This window comes from Oryctolagus cuniculus, chromosome 1 (assembly GCF_051225735.1).
Source record: "Oryctolagus cuniculus isolate XC-2025 breed Fujian yellow rabbit chromosome 1, ASM5122573v1, whole genome shotgun sequence".
Classification (NCBI taxonomy): Eukaryota; Metazoa; Chordata; class Mammalia; order Lagomorpha; family Leporidae; genus Oryctolagus; species Oryctolagus cuniculus.
Window position 1 is genome coordinate 93,956,759 of NC_142867.1, and position 27,016 is coordinate 93,983,774.

Consider the following 27,016-nt stretch of genomic DNA (forward strand, 5'->3'; position numbering starts at 1 on the left):
CACCCACATCTCCCACAGGAGTGTCAGGGTCCCAAGTACTTGGGCCATCATCTGCTGCCTCCCAGGTGCATTGGCTGGGAGCTGGATCAAAAGTGGATTAGCGGGGACTTGAACCAACACTCTCATATGGAATGTGGGACTCTCAAGTGGTAGCTTATCCCGCTGTGCTACAGCTCCCACACCCACAGAAAAACATTTAAGCACATTTTAAAAATTATAGTCTTACCAATGTTAAGAATTGAGGTGAGGGGCCAGCATTGTGAAGCAACTTAAGCCTTTGCTTTTAATTACCAGCTTCCCATATGGAAGTCTCTGCTGCTCCGCTTCCCATCCAGCTCCCTGATAATGCACCTAGGAAAGCAGCGGAAGATGACCCAAGTACCTGAGACCCTGCCACCAATGTGGGAGATCAGGTTAGAGGGCCAGGCTCCTGGTTTCTGCCTGGACCAGCCAAGGTTGTTGCAGGCATTTGGGGAGCAAACAAGTAGATGGAAGATCTCTCTCTGTCAACCTTTCTTTGTAACTCTGCCTTTCAAATAAACAAACAAACAAGTAAATAAATCTTTTTCTTTTAAACCATCATGAAGGGGGGCCAGCGCCATGGCTCACTTGGTTAATCCTCCGCCTGCTGTGCCGGCATCCCATATGGGCGCCAGGTTCTAGTCCCGGCTGCTTCTCTTCCAGGCCAGCTCTCTGCTGTGGTCCGGGAGTGCAGTGGAGGATGGCCCAAGTGCTTGGGCCCTGCACCCATATGGGAGACCGGGAGGAAGCACCTGGCTCCTGGCTTCGGATCGGCGCAGCGCCAGCTGTAGCGGCCATTATGGGAGTGAACCAACGGAAGGAAGACCTTCTCTCTGTCTCTCTCTCTCTCACTGTCCATAACTCTACCTGTCAAAAAAAAAAAAAAAGCATAAAGAAGAAGGAAGGTTCTTGAGGTGGTATAAAGAATATTAAAATACCATGCATATGAGACTTTGAAGCTGGCTTCTTTCAGGAGCTGCTTTATCCAACATGTATTAAATTAAAACATAACTTTCCTCTTTTTTCTTTTTTTTTTTAAAAAAGTGAATAAGTAGCTTGGTGCATTATCTTTATGAAGATACTTCAAAAAGTTTGTGAGAAAATGGAATTTAAAGATAAGTTTGTCTTGGTGTGAAACGTTTTGGAGATCCAAGCATGGTTTTTTTCTATTTATTTATTTATTTATTTGAAAGTCAGAGTTACACAGAGAGAAAGAGAGGCAGAGGGAAAGAGGTTTTCTATCCGCTGGTTCACTCCCCAGTTGGCCTCAATGGCCGGAGCTGTGCTGATCCGAAGCCAGGAGCCAGGAGCTTCCTCTGGGTCTCCCATGCAGGTGCAGGGGCCCAAGGACTTGGGCCATCTTCCACTGCTTTCCCGGGCCATAGCAGATAGCTGGATTGGAAGTGAAGCAGCCAGAACTCAAACTGGTGCCCATATAAGATGCTGGCACTCATGCTATTTTAATTATTATAGCTTTGTAGTATGCTTTGAAGTCAGGTATTCCAGCTTGATATTTTTTGCTGAGGACCCCTTTGACTATTCTGAGACTTCTGTGATCCCATACAAGTTTTAGAATTGTTTTTTTCTAATTCTGTAAAGAATGTCATTGATATTTTGATAGGGATTGCACTTAACTGTAGATTGCTTTAGGTAGTGTAGAAATTTTAATGATATTCATTGTTCCAATCTATGAGCAAGTAATATTTTTTGTGTCCTTGCTGATTTTTTCATCAAGTTTTGATGGTTTTCATTGCTGAGATCTTTCACTTATTTGGTGAAATTTATTCCTAAATACCTTTTTTTAGCTGTTGTGATTGGAATTTCTTTCTTGATTTCACTGTCATTAGTGTATTAAAAGCTTCTTTTTTAAAAAAAAAAAAAGTATTTATTTTGTTTATTGAAAAGCAGAGTTACAGAGAAGGGGGTCTAGACAGAAAAAGAGATCTTTTAACTGCTGATTCATTCCCCAAATGGCTGCAATGGCCAGAGCAGGGCCAGGCTGAAACCAGGAGCCAGTTTCATCCATGTCTCTCATGTGGGTGTAGGGGTCCAAGCTCTTGGGCCATCATCCACTGCTTTCCCAGGCACATCAGGCAGGGAGCTGGACTGGAAGTGGCACTAGCTCCAAAAGCTTCTTCTTCTTTTTTTAAATGTTGCTTTTTGTAACCTGTAACTTCACTGGATTGGTTTATCAATTCTAACAGATTTTTTGTGGAGTGTTTAGGTTTTTCTATGTATAACATCATGTTATCTGCAAACATGGATATGTTGAATTTCTCTTTTCCAGTTAATTTTTATGCCCTTTATACCTTTCTCCTCTCTACTTGCCCTTGCTAAAACCTCCAGTACTATAGTGAATAAGGGCGGTAGGGGATTGGCACTGTGGCACAGCAGGTGAAGCCGCCATCTGCAGTGCTGACATCCCATGTAGGCACTGATTTGAGTCTCAAGTGATCTACTTCCTATCCAGCTCCCTGCTAGTGCACCTGGGAAAGTGGTGTAGGATGGCCTGAGTCTGTGGGCCCACATTGGAGACCAGGAGCAGGCTTTTGGCTCCTAGCTTTGAAACAGCCCAGCTCTAGCCATTGAGGCCATTTGCAGAGAGAACAACTGGATGGAGGATTCTCTCGCTCTGCTTCTGCTTCTGCCTCTGTGTTACTCTGCCTTTCAAATGAATTAAATGTCTTTGGAAGAAAAAAAAAAAACAGTGGCAAAATAGACATCCTTTTCTTGTCTTAGATCTGAGGGCAAATGCTTTAAACTTTTCTGCATTCAGTAGGATATTGGCTGTTAGTTTGCTGTATATAGCCTTTCTAATTTTGAGATATGTTCCTTCTAACCTGATTTGCAGAGGAGTTTTTATCATGAAGGGTGTGGAATTTATCAAATGCTTTGTCTGCATCTATTGAGATAGCATATGGTTTTTGTTCTTCATTCTGTTGATATGATCTATGACATTTATTGATTTGCAAATGTTGAACCACCTTTGCATTTCTGGGACAAATCCCACCTGATTGTGATGTATGATCCTTTTTATGTGGTTTTGGATTAGGTTTGCTAGTATTTTGTTGAAAATTTTTGCATCTATGTTTATTGAGGATATAGGTCTATAGTTTTCTTTTTGTGTTGTATCTGTGTCTAAATTTGGTATCAAAGTGATTCTGGCTTCATAAAAAGAATTTGGCAGAGTTCCATCCTATTCAGTATTTTAGAATAGTTTGAAGAGTATTGGAGTTACCTCCTCTTTGAATGTTTTGTAGAATTCAGTAGTAAAGTCATCAGCTCCAGGACTTTTCCTTGATAAGACTTTTGATGACTGCATCAATCTCTGCTTGTAATGGGTCTGTTTAGATTGTTTAACATCTTCTTAATTTGATCTTGATAGGTTATGTATACCCAGGAATTTATCCCTTTTCTTGAGATTTTCCAGTTTATTAGCATAGAAATTTTCATAGTAGTTTCTTATGATCCTTTGTTTTTTCAGTGGTGTTGGCTGTAATGTCTCCTTTTTTAAAAAAACAATATTTATTTGAAAGGTAGAATCATAGAGACAGAGAGAGGTCTTCCATCTGCTGGTTCACTCCCCAAATGGCTGCAATAATAGGATCGGGCCAGCCTGAGGCTAGGAGCCAGAAGCTTCTTCCAGGTCTCCCACATAAATGAGGGGCCCAAGCACTTGAGCCATCCTCCGCTGCTTTCCCTGGTACATTAGCATGAAGCTAGATTGGAAATGGAACAGTCAGGACTCGAATCAGCCCCAAATAGGATGCCGGGGCTTCAGATGGTGGCTTAACCCACTATGCCACATTACTGGCTGCCGAATTTCTTTTTTTCACCTCTAATTTTATTTACTTGAATTTTTTCTCTTTTTTCTTTGTTAGCCTGGCTAGGGCTTCATCAATTTTGCTTATCTTCTAAGAAAACCAATTTTTTGTTTTGATGATATTTTGTATTTTTTTTTTTTTAGTTTTCAATTTCATTTATTTCTGCTTTGATCCTTATTTTTTTCACCTCTTGCTGATTTTGAGTTTGGCTCATTCTTGTTTTTCTGTCTTTAAGATGCATCATTAGACCTTTAGTTTGAGACATTTCTGTTTTTAAAATGTAAGGACATAATGCTACATACTTTTCTTTTAACACTGCTTTTTCTGTATCCAATCAATAAGTTGAGAGATATCAGTTCTTATCTATCAGTGCTAACCTTGAATGTAAGTGGATTAAATTCTCCAGCCAAAAGACTTAGATTGGCTGAATGGATAAAAAAAAAAAAACAAGACATTCCACTCTATGGTGCCTACAAGAAACTCACTTCACAAAGATACACACAGACTGAAAGTGAAGGGCTGGAAAAAGATACACTTGGCAAACGGAAACCAAAAACAATCATGTGAAGCTATCCTGATATCAGAAAAAAATAGCTTTTAAATAAAAAACCCTAAAAAGATAAAGGACATTATATTTTGATAAAAGGTTCAATTCAACAAGAAGATGTAACAATCATAAATATGTATGCACTCAATGCAAGACCACCGAGATATATATACAGCAAATACCATTAGCCCTAAAGGGAGAGAGAATCCAATACAATAATAGTGGGTGACTTCAATACCCCACTCTCATCAATGGACTAATAATCCAGACAGAAAATCAATAAAGATACATCAAAGTTGAAACATGCTCTCCAGCAAATGGACCTAAGCGACATTTACAGGACATTGCACTTTTTTTTTTTTTTTTGACAGGCAGAGTGGACAGTGAGAGAGAGAGAGACAGAGAGAGAAAGGTCTTCCTTTGCCGTTGGTTCACCCTCCAATGGCCGCCGCTGCAGCCGGCGCACCGCGCTGATCCGATGGCAGGAGCCAGGATCCAGGTGCTTTTCCTGGTCTCCCATGGGGTGCAGGGCCCAAGCACCTGGGCCATCCTCCACTGCACTCCCTGGCCATAGCAGAGAGCTGGCCTGGAAGAGGGGCAACCGGGACAGAATCCGGCGCCCCGACCGGGACCAGAACCCGGTGTGCCGGCGCCGCAAGGTGGAGGATTAGCCTATTGAGCCACGGCGCCGGCCAGGACATTGCACTTAACAGCTACAGAATACACATTCTTCTCATCAGCACATGGAACACCATGTAGGGTAGACCGTATGTTGGCCACAAATCAAGTCTTGGTAAATTTAAAAAGATTGAAATCATGCCATGTATCTTCTTAGACCACAAAGGTGTGTTTTCATGATATTTATTTCTAATGCAAGACCCCCTTCAAGATATCTTGTAAGGCTGGTCTGGTGGTAGTGAATTCTCTTTTTACTTATCTGGAAAATACCCTATTTTTCCTTCACCTTTAAAGGATAGCTTTGCTGGATATAATATTCTTGGCTGGAAGTTTTTTTAAAAGACTTATTTTATTTATTTGAAAGAGTTACAGAGAGAGGTAGAGACAGAGAGAGAGGTCTTCCACCTCTGGTTCACTCCCCAGATGGCCACAATGGGCGGAGCTGTGCCAATCTGAAAACAAGGAGCCAGGAGCTTCTTCCTGATCTCCAACATGGGTATAGAGGCCAAAGGACGTGGGCCATTATGTACTGCTTTCCCAGGCCACAGCAGAGAGCTGGATCAGAAGAGAAGCAGCCAGGACTCGAACTGGCACCCACATGGGAATCCAGCACTTCAGGCCAGGGCTTTAACCCACTGTGCCACTGCACCGGCCCCAGAAGTTTTTTCTTTTAAGACTTTGGATATATTATCTTACTGTTTTTGGCATTTAGGGTTTCTGCTGAGAAGTCTGATGTTAGTCTAATTGGTTTTCCTTTACATGTAACTTGACACTTTAGGATACTCTCCTTGTTCCTAACTTGACAATTTGACTACAATATACCTTGGAGAATCTCTTTTTTGGTTGAGTCTGCTTGGGGTCCTTTGAGCTTCTTGTATCTGGATGTCCATGTCTCTTTCAAGATCTGGGATCACTGTTTACTGTTAAATAGTACCTGGTGCAGATCTAGGGCCAGTGTTGTGGCTCAGTGGGTTAAGCCATTGCCTGCCATCAGATATGGCTGTTCCACTTACAATCCAGCTTACTGCTAAGGCACCTCAGAAAGCAGTGGAAGATGACCAAAGTGCTTGGGTTCCTGCCAACCACACATGAGACTTGTATATAGTTCCAGGATCTTGGCTTCTGCCTAACCCAGTCCACACTATTGTGACCATCTAGGGAGTAAACCAGAAGTTGGAAGATCTCGCTTCCCTTTCTTCTCTCTTTGTAACTCTACATTTTAAATAAATAATTCATTATTTTAAAAAATTATTTCAAAAAATAGCATCTGGTACATGGTAGACATGTTGTGAATATCGAGTTGATGGACGAGTAATAAATGGGTGGATAAGTTTAAGTGAGATGCCACTAGGTGGCAGTGTTTACTCAGAACTGTACTGCAAATTTTCACAGCGTCCAAAAGGCCCAGGGGAAGGTGGTGGCTACACCTCAGGATTACATTTACCTCATCTGCCTGAGCCTCCCTCCCTGAGCGCTCAGTGGCTGCTCCTTCATGCTTCACCTGGAGGGAAAGGGTGATACTAGATGATACTAAATTATTTTTGTCAATAGAATTGAATATTGAGAAATTATTAAACTTTACAGTTTCAAAACATAGTTTGTAGAGATACACAGTGTTTTCAGAAACAAACAAGATTCAATACTGTGCTTATAATAAATAAAATATATATTATATACGAGCCGGTGCCGCGGCTCACTAGGTTAATCCTCCGCCTTTCGGCGCTGGCACACTGGGTTCTAGTCCCGGTAGGGGTGCCGGATTCTGTCCCGGTTGCCCCTCTTCCAGGCCAGCTCTCTGCTGTGGCCCGGGAGTGCAGTGGAGGATGGCCCAAGTGCTTGGGCCCTGCACCCGCATGGGAGACCAAGAGAAGCACCTGGCTCCTGGCTTCGGATCAGCACGATGCACCGGCCGCAGCGCGCCAGCCGCGGCAGCCATTGGAGGGTGAACCAACGGCAAAGGAAGACCTTTCTCTCTGTCTCTCTCTCTCACTGTCCACTCTGCCCGTCAAAAAAAAAATATATATATATCATATACTGATTGTATATTTGATAATACACACATTAATGCACATATACATATCACATAGAAAAAAAGCTGGAAAGAACTACCCAAAAATGCTAACAGAAGTTTTCAGTAGGTACTGGGATTATCAGTGCTTTTTATTTTCTTCATATTGCTTTTCTACTTTTCCTGGTTTGCCACATAAACCTAAAGATCTTCCACAAGAGGAAGAATATGTTGGCAAGGCAGACTCTAGTGTGGCTTCTAGGACAATTACTCACCTAATTCTAAAATAATAAGCTGACATTAATTTTAATGTCTTCCAGTTTTTAGTGGCAATAAAATAACATCCATAAGGAAAAATTTGCCAAGGACAGAAAAGTGAGGATGAGAGAAGCCGTCCTAATTCCACCAGCGAGAGGAAGACTGCTGTGGCTATCCCACCAGGGACCGAGTCAGTGGGTGTGAAGCTGCGCCACGGAGTGTGTGTGGAGGGGAGCAGGTGTCACATCAGAGACCGGGGACTGACTGGGTGGCACAGTCTGGATGGGATGCCAGAGCAGAACACGTGCTTCAGTGAGACGTACATGTGATATCCCACTTAAAAAACATTGCATGATAAAACAACAAAATGCAGTCATGCACAGCATAAACTAGTCCCAGCCAGTGACAGAACACACACACACACACACACACACACACACGGCTGTGGTCCCCGAGATCATATCATGATTGACATGGTAGCCATCTTAGCTCCTGTAAGTACACCCCAGAACTTGCAAAATGACACATTTGCCTGATAATGCATCCCTCAGATCGTGTAATTAAGTGATGTGGGTCTCCAACACTTGCATACCACCGCCGTAAACTGCTTCTCTAAAGCTGAACACTGACAGTGCTGCTCCAACAGAACGGAAGCCTGAGTGAATATTCTGTTGTTGTCATCTCTGCTCAAATTTCTGCCTCTATGATTGACATTCGATGACAATCATTTTTAAAGCTTGTGATATTGCCAAATCACCTGCCCAAAAATCATACTGTCTACAGCCCTGCAGCTTACCCACCTAGTGATACTTTTGCATGCCTTGAGCATAAATTTTAAAGAAAACAATCTTTCCTAATGGGGCCTGCACTGTGGCCTATTGGGTTAAGCCTCCACTTGCAGTGCTGGCATCCCGTATGGGCTCTGATTGGAGTCCCAGTTGCTCCACTTCTGATCCAACTCCCTGCTAATGTGCCTGAGAAAGCAGTGCAGGATGGCCCGAGTGCTTGGGCCTCTGCACCCGTGTGGGAGATCCGGAAGAAGCTCCTGGTTCCTGGCTTTGGATCAGCCCAGCTCCAGCTGTGGTCCTTTGTTGAGTGAACCTGTGGGTGGAAGACCTCTCTTTCTGTCTCTACCTCTCTCTGTGACTCTGCCTCTCAGATAAATAAGTAAATCTTAAAAAGAAAAAAAAACCTTTGCTAATTTGCTAGATTTAAAATGCAGTCCCTGGTTGTACTTGCACCATTTTAAGGATTCTTTTCTCTCACTTTGGAATCTTCCAGGAAACCTTCCACCAGGAACATTTGCCAACCCATGGTCCCCTGGCTAAAGCCGATGCTGGCCTGTCCCACTAGGCCTGGTCAGGAAGGGAAGCTTGTGAAATAAGCCCCTATGAAAATTGGTGGGTGCCACATTTCGAAGTCCCCACTCCATCCCAAACACTGTAGAACTGCGGTATCTCCAGCTGCCTGGAATAATGGCCAAATAGCAAAAGTGAGTTCCAATCCTCACCCTTCTCTTATCACACACACTCTGGGAAGGGTCTGTCATGGCCATCAATACCCTATAGCAGGGGCCGGCACTGTGGTGCAGCGGGTTAATGCCCTGGCCTGAAGTGCTGGCATCCCATGTGGGCGCCAGTTCTAGTCCTGGCTGCTCCTTTTCTGATCCAGCTCTCTGCTAAGGCCTGGGAAGCAGTAGATGGCCCAAGTCCTTGGGCCCCTGCACCCATGTGGGAGACCTGGAAGAAGCTCCTGGCTCCTGGCTTTGGATCAATGCAGCTCCAGCCATTGCAGCCATCTGGGGAGTGAACCAGCGGATGGAAGACCTCTTTCTCTGTCTCTATCTCTCTCTGTAACTCTTTCAAATAAATAAAATAAATCTTAAAAAAATACCCTATAGCAACAAACAAGGTTTCCATATGAGGGCGTGAGTGGGACACCTGGCTCAAGCACTTGGCTACAAAATAAAATCAGAGAGAAAACAAATTGGGAGAGAGACTCCCAGTGAAAGGGCTTGGTACTCAATTTCAGCAGTCAGGAGGTAAATGGTCACTAGGTGGCGCTCTAAGTTCAAAATACAGCACTGTAGTCTACCTATTATATAGGAACCAGGTTTCTGTTGAAATGGCTTTAGCTGTAAAACGGCAAAAAGCTTATTGCAACGACTAGCTGAGTCCAAATATTTCCATTCAGATTTCACACCAAGCTGCAGTCTACAGTTTGTAATGACACCGTGAATTAAAGCTTTTGACTTTGGTTCTCCAGATTAGTATCTTAAAAGGAAATACAATGTGTGTGTGTGTGTGTGTGTGTTTGCAAGAGAACCACAGGAGTTACAAAACATGTGTTCATCTCAGCAACAAAGAGAACTTCAAGTGTGTATTTAAAATATATTCAAATATATGAAATATATATTTAGCATAAATCAGTAGAATATAAAATACATCTGATATATTTATATGTAATTATGTACAGTATAGGCTATTATATGTAAGTATATATTTATGTATAATTGTATATTATGTATTTAAAATTCTATTGATACTATACACATGTCATATCTCCAATAAAAACCCTATTAATTATACCTTATATTTATATAAACTGTATTAAATATATAGTTATTAAAATATTGTGAAATACATATTTGAAATTTTCTCTGTTGCTTACTGGTAAGTACATGTCTTGTAACTCATCTTGCTCTATTTTACCCATAATAATATTCAAAAATCATGGGGAAAAACATCCAGAATATCCTTTTCTTTGACCCACTTAAGGTATCTAGTTTTCCTCTAGTCCATGTCTGTTCACCTATATTTGCAAATTGAAAGAGAAAGAAGGGATTTAACTTTAAAAAGAAATGGGCAGGAGCTGTTTCCTGTTAATGAGGACAGAAAGCGTAGTGTCATAGAGCCTTAAAGGAAGAAACGCTTTTTAGAATGTGCAGTTGTTAGTTCTTTGAAGTCATAAGGACACAGATACAGCTACACAGAGAGAGTTCCTATCCTCCGGTTCACTCCCTAAATGCCCACCTGACCGGGCACATCAGACCAGGTCTCTTGTGTGGGTGGCAGGCAACCAGTCACTGGATCCATCACCACTGCTCCCACAGTGCAGGCTGGCAGCAAGTGCAAGTCAGCAGCTGGAGCTGGGACTTGAACCCTGGCACTCTGATGTGAACCAAGCACTTCTTAACTTGTGTCTTAATGCCTCGGATAGAACGCCTGCCCCAGAAAGAATTATCTTGAATTGTATCAACCAAATGTCACTATAGAAAATCCCTCTTCTGATTCCCTTCAATGCTAGCTCCTAATATACAGCTGATTACGGGGGAAAAATCATGTAGTTCATGGTCATTGCTCATGCTGCCTTAAGGAACATAGTCTTGGTCTCTATTATTTTAAAAACTGGCTTTCAATGAGCTCTGATCATCAACCCTAAAATACAATTCTCCTCAGTCTCTAGGAAAAAATATGCCAAAAAAACCAACAAAGCAAAACAAAACAAACAAAGAAACAAACAAAACACCTCACATCATTCCAGAAACCAGGCTTGGCAAATAATTGAAAGGGAAATACAGAAACACACGCAATTCAGCACAGGGTAGGTAGAACCAGGTGGAAAGAAAACCAACTACCAGGCTTCTCCACGCATATTCAGGTCTCACTGCTGAAGCTGGGGTGGCCTGAAAGACTTGGAAGACATTTCTATAACCATGCAGTCCATTCTCGCCTTCTGGAACCCACCATCTACACCCTGCAATAATCCATAGATACTAACAGGGCTACTCTACGTGATAGAGTTACTCTTTCCTATACCCACCTCTAATCTCATTCTTGTTTTAATCCATATGCAGCCAGAGACAGAAAATTAGAAACAAAGAAAAAAAAAAAAGAACAAAAATCTCAGAAACCTAGAAGCAAGAACAAACCAAAAACCACCTGTGCAGAAAGTGGAAGGGATTGGGGGCAGCTCATCTGTGGGGAGCAACTCGGACTAGACTAAGTTACTGGAATTAAGACTTATTCTATGCATCTGCTCTCCCACAATATGGCGCTGGGAGAGGAGTAAAAACAACTTTTACACAGCTGCCTCCAGTTCAACCAGTAACCTGCAGGAGCTGATCCCGCTCCTGATTGGAGGAGAGCAGCGTACTCGGCGTGTGGGTAGCAGAGTTGGGATTGGTGGAAGAGGACTATAAAGGAGGAGAGAGACAACATGCACCAGGAACATCTAAGGGGAACACCTGAGGAACACCTGAGCAGCCCCCGAGAGAGCCGGCTGGCGGTGTGCCGCTCCCCCGCGGAAGTGGGGAAAGTGGCAGGGGGAACCGCCCTTCCACGGAGGTTACAGTGTCACAGCTTACAGTGTCACAGAAGTCACTTTAAGAGGGACAGACCTTGTGGCACGGTGGGTTAAGCCGCTGCTTGGGATGCCCACATCCCATATCAGAGTGCTGGTCTGAGTCCTGGTTACTCTACTTCCAGTCTGGCTTCCTGCTAACACACCTGGGGTCAAGTACTTGTGTCCTTGCTACCCATGTGGGAGACCCGGATGGAGTTTTGGGCTCCTGGCTTCTGTGTGGCCCAGCTCACAGGCATCTGGGGTTGGAATCATTGGATGGAAGATTCTCTCTCTCTCTCCAGCTCTTGCTGTCACTCTCACTGTCTCACTCTGCCTTTCAAGCAGATGAACAGTAAATAAATGAACAAGTTGTTAAAAAGGAGAACCCATTATTAGCTAAGCTCTGTGCTTCGGGGTAAATAGCATAGAGCTGAGTGATACAGACTTAATGTCACTTTGAATGTAGCTTACACTTTCATGGCATTCATAGGCAATGTGATAACAAACAATTTAAAAAGAAAATTGCTGTGACAAAAACAAACAAGGGGTGGATTTAAGGAACAGCAGGTGGTACCTACACACAGTCATTCCTCAGTAACCAGAGAAGGTTTGTTCCAGAACTTCCCATGGATAACAAAATCCAGGGAAGCCCAAGTCTCATGTAAAATGGCAGAGTATTTGCATGTAATCTGGTCACATCCTCTTGTGTTCTTTGAATCATCTCTGTATTAACTACAGTGCTTAACACAATGTGAATTCTAGGTAAATAGTTGCTATATTGTATTGTTTAGGGGAAAAATGACAAGAAATAGAATTGTCCGTGTTACTACAGATGCTATGTTTGTTTCCAAATATTTCCAGTCTGCAGTTGGTCAAATCCATGCTTGTGGAACCCACAGACACTGGCGGTGACACTCTGAGATACTGCAATCAAGGGTGCGGGGGGCTTCGGTTAACAGGGAGCATTTCCTCTGAGCTAGCGATGGGGGAAACAGGTGTGGCACATTCCTGGCAGTGGAACTCTGTAAGGTGAGAAAATCCTGCATGCTGGAGAAAGACCCGTGTGCCTGGTAAATTGTACAAGAGAAACTCGGCAGCTCGTGTAGAACCTGTACAACCAGAAAAAGTGGTTTGCATTTGCAGCGCAAAAGAAAAGCGTGCAAGTCCGGTCCTGCCTTGAACAACATGGCGGATGGATATAAAAGGGTAGGAAGACCATCCGACAACGACAATACCTCAACTAAGACCTCACTGCGGGTGGGGAAGGGCGGCACTGACACCACGGAAAGTGAGATGTGTGATGTGGAGGACGCATGGGAGAAGCTCCCCTGGTGTGCAGAGAAAAGGGGAGCAGATGAAAGCAGTGAGAAAGATGACCTGTGGGGAGCAACTGAGACTAGACTAAGTTACTGGAATTAAGACTTATTCTATGCATCTGCTCTCCCACAATATGGCGCTGGGGAGGAGTAAACTTCTACGCAGCTGCCTCTCGCCAATTTGACTGATAAGCTGCAGGAGCTAATCCTGCTCCTGATTGGAGGAGAGCAGCATGCTCGGCGTGTGGGTAGCAGAGTTGGGATTGGTGGAAGAGGACTATAAAGGAAGAGAGAAACAATATGCACCAGGAACATCTGAAGGAACACCTGAGCAGCCCCCGAGAGAGCTGGCTGGCGGTGTGCCGCTCCTCCGCGGAAGCAGGGAAAGTGGCAGGGGGAGCCGCCCCTCCACGGAGGTGGAAGGGTCGGCAGCCAACCCGGGAAGGATCAGCAGCAAACCCGGGAAGGGCTGAGCAGACAAAAGAACAGCGCAGGGTCCAGTGTCGTTCCTCCACGAAGAGGGGGAGCGACAATGACTGAGAACGTGGAACAGTCTTGTGGATGAGACTGCTATTTCTGAAGAAAACAGCGGAGCACCTAAACAAGAACATAGTCAGAAATACAAGAACAATTCCCAGAAGTGAACAATTCCTGACTCTAAACATTAAACTATCTCTTACCAAGGAAAAATTGGAATCCAAAGTACAGCTAATTCCTTCAGAAATCCTTGAGTTTTCAAAATCATCAAAACTGTTGAAAGTTGCTTGTGGAGAAAAATTCAAAATGAGTTTGACCCCGCTTTTGTTGCATAACAGTAATTACTGGAAGAGAACAGAACTATACTGAGAATTTTGAAGCATAACCAGTATGACGCCGGAATTCTACAGCAAACCAGTACTGTTATGAAAGAAAGCGAGAAAGACAGTGTCGGCTCTGCAAGAACTAAGAAAATACATGACCCATGTGTCTTTACCCACAACAGTATTACTCAGCTCCTATCTAACAGGAGACTGGAGAAGTTATGATACAAGGGGAGGCAGCAAGAACATTTTATATTTTGTTATAGAAATGTCAGAAGCATTCTTTTGAATATATTTTCCAAATTGAAAGCAAATGAAATGTACTTGAAAGAAAAGTTATACACTGAAAGACTATAATTTACTACTAATAAAAATTGTATCTAAAATCCTGAATACCTACAAAACTTGGAAATATAGGGGACAATTTTGATGGAGAAAATCCTCTGATTGTTTTTGTGTAATTGCACGGTTGCTGTGAAGAAAATGAGTAGTGTGGTGGTTTAGAGTTGAGCCCACCACTCTGTAGGTGGGCCAGAGGCTTTCTGAACACACAGGAGATTGACAGAGACGTGGATCCCAAAGCACTTAACTAGTCCAGAGCTGACCCAGCTGGGATGATGTAACACAACCCAACTCAGAGCCAATACAGGAATGGAAATTCAGAGCCCTTCATTCCTTATTCCAACCTGGGCTGATATATACAGCAGAGAGCTCTGTCTTCTTACATAAAATTGGAGTAACAATGAGCTAATATTTATGAAACTCTCAACAAGCAACTCGAGTTGAGCTGATATTTATTCTCTATCTTGTCACTACAAAGCTGAAATACCTGTTTATAAAGGAGAGCAAAGAGCTTTCCCGTAATATTCAAAATGTGTTTTCAGAGCTCCAAGGGCACCAGGCTCGTAGCCATTACACAATGAGTTGGAAGTTACATTTGTTTACATTTTTTATTGTCAAACATTGTTTGGGGGTGGCCCAGCATTTCCTATAAAGGCCAGATAACACACACTTTCATGCACTGCTGCTGTAGCATGAAAGCACCCCAGGGAATACATAACTGAACGGCCTTATCTGTGTTCTTACACAACTTTAAGAACAGGCGACAGGCAGAGTTTGCCCACTGAGCCCTAGTTTGTGGAACACTGATGGAAAGGACTCTTCCAAAACAGTCCTGAGTTAGAGGAATTTAATTTTTTTTTTTTTTTTTTTGACAGGCAGAGTTAGACAGTGAGAGAGAGACAGAGAGAAAGGTCTTCCTTCCGTTAGTTCACCCCCCAATGGCTGCTACAGCCAGCGCGCTGCACCAATCCAAAGTCAGGAGCCAGGTGCTTCCTCCTGGTCTCCCATGCCAGTGCAGGGCCCAAGGACTGGGCCATCCTCCACTGTACTCCTGGGCCACAGCAGAGAGCTGGACTGGAAGAGGAGCAACCGGGACAGAATCTGGCACCCCAACCGGGACTAGAACCCGGGGTGCCGGCTCCACAGGCAGAGGATTAGCCTAGTGAGCCACAGCGCCAACCAGGAATTTAATTTTCTAATGGTCTTGCTCTCTTCCCTGCCTCAGCCCTTCTCATGACCCTGCCTTCAGCCATGAACACACCAGGACCAGTAACTGCCTCTTCCCCCTTCCCTCCCTCAAGTCCATCTACCTCCTCTTGGACCACCACTTATTATCTTTCCAATGTGTGGTGGTTTAGAGTTGAGTCCACCACTCTGTAGGTGGGCCAGAGTACTCCAATGTACTCCCTCAAACCCAAGTCCATATAACCCTTTGACCCCAGCAGGCCCTTCAGTTCACTAACCCTCCATGTCTACGCTGGCATTCACCCCTGACAGCCCTCTGTTCTCCCTTCTCCTTCCACAGTCCTTAATCCCCTGGGAAACCACTGTGCTCCCTCCCTTCCATGAACCTGGACTCTCTTGCCCCTCTGCTGCCCTGTCACTCCCTAGGCAGCACTAAGTGAGTACAGTCCCAGCTCTTTCCAACTTTCTTTCTTTCTTTTTTTTTTTATTTGACAGAGTTATAGACAGTGAGAGAGAGAGACAGAGAGAAAGGTCTTCCATCCATTGATTCACCCCCCAAATGGCTGCCACGGCCGGCGCTGCACTGATTGGAAGCCAGGAGCCCATAGGGGAGGCCGGCGCCACAGGCATCCGTGAGCCACAGCGCCAGCCCCAGCTCCTGCCAACTTTCCACATGCCCTGCAAGTGAATGGCCCCAAGACCAGACTGGTCAGTCTCCCTTGGTTTCATGGCCAGATGGTAAATGTTAAGTGGGCACTCTCCCACTCCGAAATCACACCTTCTCTCTCCACAAGCCGCCTACACTTCCTCCACTCTGACACCCGGCTTCTGACATAGCTTATCAGTTGACCATAAAATTAGAGGCTGTCAGAATAAAACTTCCATGAACACATGTTGATAGACTTAGCCTTACCTCCTTGCCTGTGCATGCTCCCACCCCAAGCTTACTGCCTCCCTGGTAGACTACATTCATGGACAGCTCCTCCACCTAAGGACAGCACTCCAGAAATTGCTCACAATCCAGAATCCCTATGGAATTATTATAATGAGAATTTAAATAGCTGCCATTTCTCCCATCCTCTCCCTCTTCCCCTTCCCCCACTTTCCATTTGTCAATCTTTCTGGGGAGGGGCCAGGAGCATGGCATAAGGCACTGCTTTGAGGAAGAAAGGCAGGGCAGGTAGAGTCAGGCTGTCTTCATCAGTGGGCAGAACTGGGACAAAGGGAACTTGAAACTACAGCACAGCCCCAAAGATGACCTGGAAGCCACCCACACCCATCCTCCAGCCTCCCAGGCAGACTCTGAGGACAAGAAGTCCAACCGGTGCCAAGGCAAAGATCTTGATCTGTTTTCTAACGTTCAGAGGCCTGTGCACTGAGCCCACGTCAACCTGGGAGAAAACTGAGATGTTTGTCAGAATGACCTGTGCTTTGGAAGCTTGGCCACATCTAAGTTTTTGGATTTTGTTTTCCTGTTCCTTCCTGTTCTATGTATACAATCTTTAAATGTTCCCGGTGGTCTTGGCTGAAACAGTGGAAAGGGTACTTTTCTTTCTCAGGGTTTGTGCTGAACTAGCTCAGATGACACCAGCACTCAGTGAGGCCAGGCATGGTGGCGGCTGGAATTGGGAGGACACGGGGCACACACGGCACACCCAGGTGGGGACAAGGGATAGGCACCTGCAAGGGTAGCAGCTTGGATTGGGTTCCTTCCACCCAGCGTGGCTTTCCTGCCCTGGGGGGGTGGGGAGCCTCTGTTCCACACCAGAATCACAGGGATCTGCTGACCCACGGGAAGCTGTGAGGCAGGCGTCCACTTGGTGAAGCCCGGCATGGAGGACCCTCTTGGAGGTCAGACGAGTGGACCTGACCTCTAAGTCAGCAGCAAGGAGTGCAAGGTAGCCCATTATGACCCATCATCACATACACAGGACACCTACGGAAACTGAAATTGAGCAGCAAATAATATACCACTTAAGGCAAACCTTGAAATAAATGCTATGTATTCTCAAAGATTTACTTTAAGAATAACCTGCCAAGGTTATGGGTACTGACCTCACAGGGGCAACAATGGGTAGCCGTTTCCTGGAATCTCATCTGGCCTCCAACAATAAACGGCCATGGAGAGAAAAATCAAACTTTTCTTGGAGAATCTAATCCCAGGCACCACTCACTTCTCAGTCACTGCTGGCCCAGACCAGAGCTGCGAATCTGGGCGTGCTGTGGAGTCGCAGGGAGACGTTGGGACCTGTATGGCTCCTGTGTGGGTTTCCAGACAGAGTGTGCGCACATGGCTGGGAGGCCCTGCGTGTTTTCCAGAGTTCTGGTTCCTCTAGCGGCACATCTATTTCCACCGCTCTGCAGGAACCTCCCTGTTCTGTGGCTGTCGTAAAGCATGCCGGTCGTGAAAGCGACTGTCGTGAAGGCTGGAGTGAGGCCTGCTGCTTTCCCGCTGTTGCTGAGCTCCGCGGCTAGAGAGCCAGGAAGGAGTGGTGGGGGAAGAGGCAGCCCGCCACAGTCCCGCACTAGATCCATTCTCCCAGCATCCCCTGAACACCGACTGTGCGCCAGCTCCTGCGGCAGGAAGAGGACTGCCCGGCAGGGACGCTTGGCCTGGTACCTGGCCAGACACTCCACCGAGCACTTTCCATGCCTCCTCCCATCTGACCTCACGAAGAACCTTCCGAGGAACTACTGCTATTAGCCTGTTACACACAGGAACTGAGTCTTCGGTGAGGTGACTGTCCCACCAAATCAGGACACGAACTGAGATCTGCCTGACGCTAACATTTACTCTCAACATTCACAGGAACCTCCCAGCGAAGATGCTAATGAGAGGAGTCCAGGGGGCGCCGGAAAGGAGAAGAAGAAGCATACATAGTGTAACCCTCCAGGAACATGGGAGACCACGGAGAGACCAGGAAACACACACTGTGTTGTTGTGTCTGCTGAACATCTTGTCCATCTTGGAGCTGACTGAGCACTCCGCAAACTTCTATTCAAAATCGGCTACTCCTGTGTCAGGTCCCTGATTGGCTCATGTTGAATGCTTCATTCATACACTCGACCAATCAGATGACCTTCCTCCTCTGGAAACACATAAAGCACCCTAGTCACAGCCTTTCATTGGCAACGCCTTACAACCTTCATTCCAGCCTTTACGACAGCCACTTTCACGACCAGCGTGCTTTACGACAGCCACAGAACAGGGAGGTTCCTGCAGAGCGGTGGACATAGATGTGCAGCTAGAGGAACCAGAACTCTGAAAACATGCAGGGCCTCCCAGTCACGTATGCACACTCTGCCTGGAGCTGTCTCTTCACTGAGTAAACTCCCTGGGGCCGGTGTAGTGGGTTAGACCATTACCTGCAATGCTGGCATCCTGTATGGGCACTGGTTTCCTATATAATGGCATCTGGTCAGATGTTTTGTCCTGCTATGCAGACTGCTCTCTACTTAAACATCTTAAAATACCAAGGAACTTTCTGTTTCTTCCAGCCAACACCTGAACACCGAGCCCCTGTCTTTTAGCCTCTGTTTGACGGTAGGAGCCAACGTTCCAGTTAGCAAAGCCAGATGAGTTTCACATGGACCAGCCTCCCTGTCCTGCTTTATAATGTCTCACTTCCCTAAATCTGCTGAGCCCTTGCTCACCACTGCCTCCATCCACCACTGTCCCTTTGACGCACCCGGTAACCTCTGTACAAACCGAAGTTGGGTTCAGTGCATGCTGGACTCTACTGCTTATTGCAACTGCTCCTCCCTGATTAAAATTCGTCCTTACCACTTTTAGCTAGAGTCTAGATCTGTTTATCTTTGACATTTGTCATTTGTAAGGTTTGAAACAGTAGAATTGGGGTCGATGTTGTGGTACAGTGAGCTAAGCCAGCACCTGCAATGCAGGCCTCCCATATCTGAGCCCTGGTTTGGGTTCCTTGCCTGCTCCACTTCCAATCCAGTCCTGGTTAATGAACTGGGGGAAGTAGCAGAAGATGGCCCAAGTGCTTGGGCCCTGATACCCATGTGGGAGACCCAGATGGAGTTCCAGACTCTTAAGATGGATGATATATCTCTCTACCCCCCAGCCCTGCCATTCTGCCTTTCAAATACATCTTTAAAAAAAAAAAAAAAAAAGGAAGCATGGATTTTCCTTGGGCTGTCTCAGCACTAGCACTCAACCAGAGCAGAGTTGCCCACCACGTCCGCCACTCACTATTGCCCACCCCCATCCCACTGCTGCCCCACTGACCTGATCCCAGCTCTTGCCCCAGAGATCACTCTACCTAATCTCTGCTCAACCACTCCCTCTTGGCTCCTGTTCTACTCCACCTGTTCTTTGGTTTCCACTTCTCATTTTCAAGAATAAAAGTTGGAATTTCTTAGTTTCACAGAGTCTGGGAATGAAAACCATGTTTGGACCAGATGGGTGTTCCAGGTCATGGAAACATTCTTTCTGAGCTGTACTCTTCCAGATCTCACAAATCAGTTTATTCAGGGAATCGGTGGGGGGTAGAGAAGCACTTTTCAGAGCCTGATAACTGGGATGAGAAATGTTCCTGGGGCTGTGGCCAGCATGCTGAGCTGCGGGGGGTACCGCCCACCACTGAAGGAGAAGAGGACCCCACTTAGGGAAGACACACAGCCGCTAGGATCTCAATCTGGTTCTTCAAGGCAGACTTCACTTTAGCCCAAGCTGCCTATCCTGTAAAACTGCGTCATGGACCTGCAGTGCACAGGTGCCAACTGGGCCTTCCCACAGGAGCTGGGTAACTTCTGGGAGTCTCAGAGCTTCCTCCCAAGCTACGCTCAAGGTCCGATGCATCCGATGCTTTAACATTTTCAGAACCAGTCTTAGGTTCTTTCCCAGCATGGTTTCAGTTAAGGAAGAATGTGGAGTGTATGGCCCAGCATCTGAGCCTCGCTCTTTCTGTGGACTTGGGAAATTTCTTTGAGTCTCTTAACTAAGGACATTCATCTAGAATGTGATGCTATTGCAGTTTCCTCACATAACATAAGCTTTAAACTAATGTGGGATCATTCCATTATTTTTTTCTAGCACCATACCAGGCAAGCAGTGGCTGCATAGACACTGTTGAGGCGAGAACATATATGAGTCTTGGGGAATTCTGGGACTCTTGCTCTCATGTACAATCCACCTCCATGCAGAGTTATATCCAAGTAAACATAAAACTAACTCCAAGAGCAGAGAGCAAGGGCATAGCCCATAGCAACAAAATTCCACGGAATCCCACTCAGCCCAGAAGCAGCTCTGCTGAGATTTCTCCTTTCCTCTCCCCTTCCCCTCTCTTTGCCAGCACCCAGCTTTCTCCAGTCCACAGCTCCACTCATTACCACTGAGAGGGAGGGGGACGAGAGGGGAGGGCCTCTGCACATGTCCCTGTCCTGTATGAATCATGTGACAAGCCTTCCCGCGTGAGACTGTTTTACTGAGAGAACGAGCAACACAAATCTAGACCTTCCAACACAGAGTTCCTCTAGTTTCTCAAAGCGTTTCAGATCAGAGTTTTTCCAAAGTTCACATGAGGGGCTGGCGCTGTGGTGCAGTGGGCTAATCCTCCACCTGCGGCACCAGCATCCTATATGGGTGCCCGTATCCTGGCTGCCCCTCTTCTGGTCCAGCTCTCTGCTGTGGCCTGGGAAAGCAGTGGAAGATGATCTAAGTCCTTTCGGTCATTTGGGGAATGCACCAGCAGATGGAAGACCTTTCTCTCTATCTCTCTATCTCTCCCTGTAACTCTGCCTATAAATAAATAAATAAATGTTTTTTTTTTTTAATTTCAGATGTGTAGGAGTTCCTGCAGATTCTGTTAAATGCAGGTTTCCATTCAACAATTTTGCAATGGTGCCCAAGACTCTGCATTTCTCACAGACTCCTGGAGAGTAGCCAATGCTACTGGTTCTTTTTTTTTTCTTTTGAAAGATTTATATATTTATTTGAAAGGCAGAGTTATAGAGAGGCAGAGGCAGAGAGAAAAGAGAAAGAGAGAGAGAGAAAGAGAGAGAGGTCTTCCATCCGATGGTTTACTCCTCAGATGGCCACAACAGCTGAAGCTATGCCAATCCAAAGCCAGGAGCTTCTTCCAGGTCTCCCACGCAGGTGCAGGGGCCTAAGGACTTGGGCCATCTTCTTCTGCTTTCCCAGACCATAGTGGACAGCTGGATCAGAAGTGGAGCAGCTGGGACCAAATATGGGATGTTGGCACTGCAGGCAGCGGCTTTACCCGCTAGGCCACAGCACTGACCCCACTACTGGTTCTTACACCTCACTTTGAGTGGCAGGATTTATAGTGCCTCATTTTTTCTGCAATGCTCCTGAAACACTTTAGTGAAGTTACTAAGATGATTCTGTCATTGCAAATTGCATTTTACAATCAGGCAATTTAGAGAATCCTGCTCAACCTGGGGTTTCACGTCCCCTTACCCTTGAAGATGGGGCTGGAGCTGTCTGACCCATACACGGTCTGATGCAGGCCGTGCCTTGTGGGGCCCTCTCTGGGGCAGGCAGACACTGGTTGGAGCATTTCGGAACATTTCTGCAAGGATCTTTAATGAGGCCAGGATCCAGTTACCGTTTCCAAGAATGTCTTGAATGGGCTTGTCAGAACATCCATGGAGCTTCTGTTCTCAGAGGTCCTTGCACCAGGAGGCAGGCACGGTCTGAATGGGCTTTTTCAGTAGATGAGAAAGGACAAGGGTCTGAAGCGATGGGCTCATCTTTCGGTAGAGTCTGCCGGATCTCATTAGCTCGTGCTTCCCATGGGTGTGAACTGAAAGAAGCTGGAGGGTGCAGCCCGAGGAGGGACTGTGGGACCTGGGTGTCTTCTGCTCCGTAAAGGACAGGTCTGAAAGGGCAGTGACCAACTGCTGGCCACAGAATGTCAGAAAGGGGGAAATATCAGCCAGCAGCTTTCTTAGATGTTATTAGAAATGAGAGCACATAAGCTCTGCCTGCTCCTGACCCTCCGTTTGCAGACAAAGAAAGGCCCCCACCCAAGGTCATTATATTAGCTGGGGCTCGTACTTTGCTTTGCAACTCACAGCCCTTCAGCTCTTTGCAGTTCACATTTGTTATTGCTCAGATCAATTGACTCTAACTTGTGAAATTAGACAAAAAAAAAAAAAAAAAAAGAACATTTCCAGGAACAAACTTAAATTATCTTTCTGAAACTATACAGGCAATGACCAGGAAAAAATAGCCCAAATAAGCCATAGATAGGGCCCCCAGGGCTTAGTTGTGGTATCTATAGGCAACTGCATAGTTGGAAGCGTAGTTGGATTGTAAACCAGGACAGTTATCTCCCCCAGAGAATAGGTATTCACCCACCTGATTATGCAACAGTAGCTTACTATGTAGACATAGAGTAAGTAACTGCATATCATAAATCAGCTGACCTGGGATTCATGTCCAGATTTGCCTTCTCCCAAACCCTGGGCTCCCTCCCCATGCCTGACCCCCACCCTGCTGTTTTGTCCCTGAGTGTGCCAGGGGCACTGACCAGGGACCCTGGGGACAGGACTTGTTCTCATAAACACTTGGAGGATGAGGAAAAATTCAGGGGGAAATGAAGACAAGAAACAGAGCATGTCCGCCGGGGGCCCAACCTCTCACTGCACGGTTTTTCCTCTCTGCTGTTATTTCTGTGAAGGGATCATTCAAGGTACTTTCCAGCAACTGTTTTAGAGTCTTGTTTTGATGAGCTGGAACTGCAGCAGTTATGTGGGTGGAGGGAGCCCCCTTTCTCACTTGTCTTTCCCTCTTTCTTTTTCCTGAGCTCAGGTCAATACATCACCCATTAAACAGCCCAAGAGAGTGGAAGCTCTCGGGGAATACCCAGGGCTGTGCTATCATTTTGTGTAGTTTTACAGGCTGAATTGGAGTGTTTCAGGGGAAAGACAGGTATCTGCCACAACCGTGACGTCTTTGCTCTACCTTGACCATCAAATTGGACTTTTGTTTGTGTCTGCAGTAGGGTAGCCAACTAGAAAGCGGATCTCTATAGAGAGGCTTCTGTCAAAATTTTTAGGAGGCCAAACAGTCAAAGTTGATGATCCGGATCATAGACCCAAATCACTCTTCCGCCTCCGCAGAAGCAAATCTCCTGACTCTTCAACAGCAGCTGAGCCGCAAAGCTGGGACCCTCAGACAGAGGAAGCTGTGAAACGGAGGAAGTGGGAAGACCAGAGCCTGCTGCTTCTGGAGCTGAGGGGTTGTGAGGGAAAGGGAAGGAGAGAGAGAGACAAGGAGGACAAACGCTGGGGCTTTAGTGCTCCCCACTCCCCCTTTTCAGAACCAAGTCTTGAGCAAGAAGAGAGGGACTTTGGAGCCTGGGAACCCCAGGACCTGCGCTCCACTTGTCTGGGCAGACGAGGGGGAGGTTTAAGTTCCCCAGAGGGCTGCATCCTTCAGGTCAGCATCACATCCAAGGTGGCACAGGGTAAAGGCTCGGAGGGCAAGGATGTGACAGATGCATCTAAGACAGGGCTGCTGACGCCCAGCTCGCACCAGAGTCACAGCTATTCCCAGGGCCACGAGAAGGCATGGAGTGACACTGAGATGGCGTCAGGCAGCAGAGATCTAGGATGGCTTCAGAAAAGCCAGATCACAGGACACCAACCAGGTCCCCAGACTGTAGCAGAGGCCGCAGCACACTTTCCCAAAAGGCCAGAAGAGGCCAGTAGCGGCTTAGTGGGTGAGGGTACAGGAAGTCACTCACCCAGCCATTCTGTTGCACAGAGTGGAGGGTGAATCTAAAGGACACAAATGGACATAACTGTTTTTTCCACCATGAGGTTGCCCAAACCACACCTTCCCTCTGTAATAACCAAGGCCATGTAACCCCACCTATTCACCCCTGCTCTCCTGGCAGTTACTAGCAGAGCTCTGTTTCTCTCTCACGTGTGTTCTGGATTGATCTAACACGAGTTGCTGTACGATACATATTATAAAGTAAGGTGCCTATTACGACTTTCCTGTAATAACAGCAGAAAATATGCCTGTGCAGAAGGTTCCTTTGTGTTTGTACATCTGCAGAGAGTGTGCTGGAAGAACATCGCTAACAGTGGCTGCCCGGATGTGGGGTGGGGACATGGAAAGTGTCCCGCTGGTTTCTTTTGCTTTGCTTGTTACACCAGGCATGTATTTTTAGAAAAGGAAAGAGAAAGTATCTATTTTGGAGAGTGAATTATAATGGTCAGGGAAGACTGAGCTGTGAGCTCTGAGCAGCCCCATGTTCCTACAAAAATAACTCAGTGTTTGTCTTAAAGTGGAAGAATTTATATTCCTGCAAACAGGTGGAATTTACCAGATCACACTAAACATAGTTTAGTTCATTCTCCCCACTCCCCAGTGGGTGTGGGCTTGGGAGAGAGCCCAGAGCAAACACGTCTGTGCTAAGGTGGGTATAGTGTGAACAGTTCTGTGATCATGCTCACAGCTGAATTCTGACAACTCATCTTGAAAGGTTGGTTACTCGTTTCTTCCAATAGCCAGAAATAGTACTATTCTTTGGCTAGAACATGACCCGCTTGATTTCTCACTTTAAGGTTTCACTTCTGGTCGGCACTCGGGCCTGTCACCAGTGCCAGGGCTTCCCAGCCAATGAGTGCGCAGCAGCTGCAGAGGGGTGGAGGGGCGGGACTCTGGCCCTGCACTCTTTGGGAAGTCAGGTAGGGCTGGGTGGCTGCAGCCTCCTGGGCAGCCGGAATGTTTATGTTCTTACTTATTGATTTTGCAAGAACAAGGGCCTTTTCTTTTCATTCTTGGTGACACAAGAAAGGGTCACTGTGACTGTGCCTCCCATCCACCCAGACGCAGAGAGGCAAGACAGTCAGGGTCACGGCTGGGCAAAGCCCTTCGTGTGCTGCGCTAGCCACTGGACCAGTGTCTTATCCTGGGAGTTCCGTCTCGGGATCAGCTCCGCATTGCAGTCACATTTCAGGCCATACGAACATAACACGTTGTCCAGGTCCTGGGCCTGGGAAAAGCCAAGCTCCTCATAGTCCGCAGGAATTGTCCTGACCAATGTGCTTGGAGAGAAGGGGAACCTCCTCTTCCACGTTATGCCTACAAACACCAAACCCAGTGTTTTGGCCAATGCACCCTCTGACACCTCCAGCAGACCGGACATCCTGAAACCCAGGTCAGTCACAAGCGTGCCATCCAGGGCTAGGGCACCAGGCAGGTGCAGCAACCAGCTCTTTCCATCTGGGGCTCCTTGGGGAAGGAAGCCGGGGAGGAGGGTCTCGAAACAGGAGAGTAGCTGCACAGGGTCATGGGAACGCCAGTGAAAGATTCCTCTACCTGCTCGTGGCCATCAGAGTGGCCACTGGCAGCCCCCTCTCATCAGTCACTTACAGGCCCAGGCACTTAGCAAGCTCAGCCTGCAGCTTTCCCTGAGCCACCCTGAGCCAGGAGTCACCCACCCCGAGAGCCATCCCCACAGCGCAAGTAGAGCATGGGTGCTCAGTCTTGGGGCGCCTCTCCACTGACGCCCATGGAGGGGAACAGGATGTCACCTGCTCTGAGAAATGCAGGGAAGTACTTATCAGCACCCTCCACAGCAAATGACATCACACCAGTGTCACAGGGGACCTATGGTGTCAGCACAAGTGTTAGTGCACCCAACCCAGAGCATTCGGACCCACATTTCATGATTCCATGGCAGTAGGAAGGCCTCAGACCCTCTTCCTGCTCTAGCGGACAGGGGCCCAGGATCTGTACAAGTTGGCTGTGGAGGAACCCTTAAAACAGCCAGCTCCCCTCCAGGGCTCTGCATTCCTCTCGGCAGAAGGAAGATGTCCTTGTGATAAAGTCATTCACATTTTAGTATTGAGAGAATGAAAAGGGAATTAACATTTACAGTGAATCAAAAATATAGGCTACGTATCTGCTGCATTCTAAACCAGCTCCTTAATCTTGCAGCTCCTCTGTGATATGCCAGTATTTCATCAATTTTAAGAGTTGATTCTTATGTAAATCAAGTCATAGTATTAATATTAGTATTAATATTGTTGTGTTATATTTCTTTTTTTATGACAAGCAGAGTGACAGTGAGAGAGAGACAGAGAGAAAGGTCTTCCTTTTTGCCATTGGTTCACCCTCCAATGGCCGCAACGGCTGGCGCATTGCGGCCGGTGCACCGCGCTGATCCGATGGCAGGAGCCAGGTACTTCTCCTGGTCTCCCATGGGGTGCAGGGCCCAAGCACTTGGGCCATCCTCCACTGCACTCCCGGGCCATAGCAGAGAGCTGGCCTGGAAGAGGGGCAACCGGGACAGAATCCGGCACCCCGAATGGGACTAGAACCAGGTGTGCCAGCGCCACTAGGCAGAGGATTAGCCTATTGAGCCACGGCACCGGCCGTTGTGTTATATTTCAAAATCACCTGTGCTTATCTGCAATTTAATATACTCATCATGTTAAAGATAACTTGCCCTGTTGAAGCACCTCATCAATAAATCTTATGATCTCAATTTAAAATGTGTTTTAGTTATTTATACTTACATTATTAAAGTAAAAAGAATGAGATAACTGTTTCTAAGTTTGAAACCAATATTGGATCATTTCAGCAACTTCACAAATTGCCTTATTTATATGCTTATTTTATATGATTTTTATTTTTTAGAATTTCATTTCTTTATTTTTTATATTTATTTTAAAGGCAGAGCAACAGA

At 46.2% G+C, this 27,016-nt stretch overlaps 1 protein-coding gene across 50 annotated transcripts in view; it reads right to left on the reverse strand.

The window, feature by feature from the left end:
• The window catches only part of LOC103349615 (uncharacterized), a 163,104-nt gene that overhangs the window by 40,498 nt on the left and 95,590 nt on the right, over positions 1–27,016 (reverse strand). For 5 of the 50 annotated variants that reach the window (XR_016234089.1, XR_016234100.1, XR_016234141.1 and 2 more), the window contains one exon: positions 20,353–22,208. The exons of the other annotated variants lie outside the window; for them this stretch is intronic. The gene's annotated coding sequence lies outside the window, so the exon portion shown is untranslated. Of the gene's footprint in view, positions 1–20,352; positions 22,209–27,016 lie in introns of those variants that run through there. 50 annotated transcript variants of the gene reach the window in all.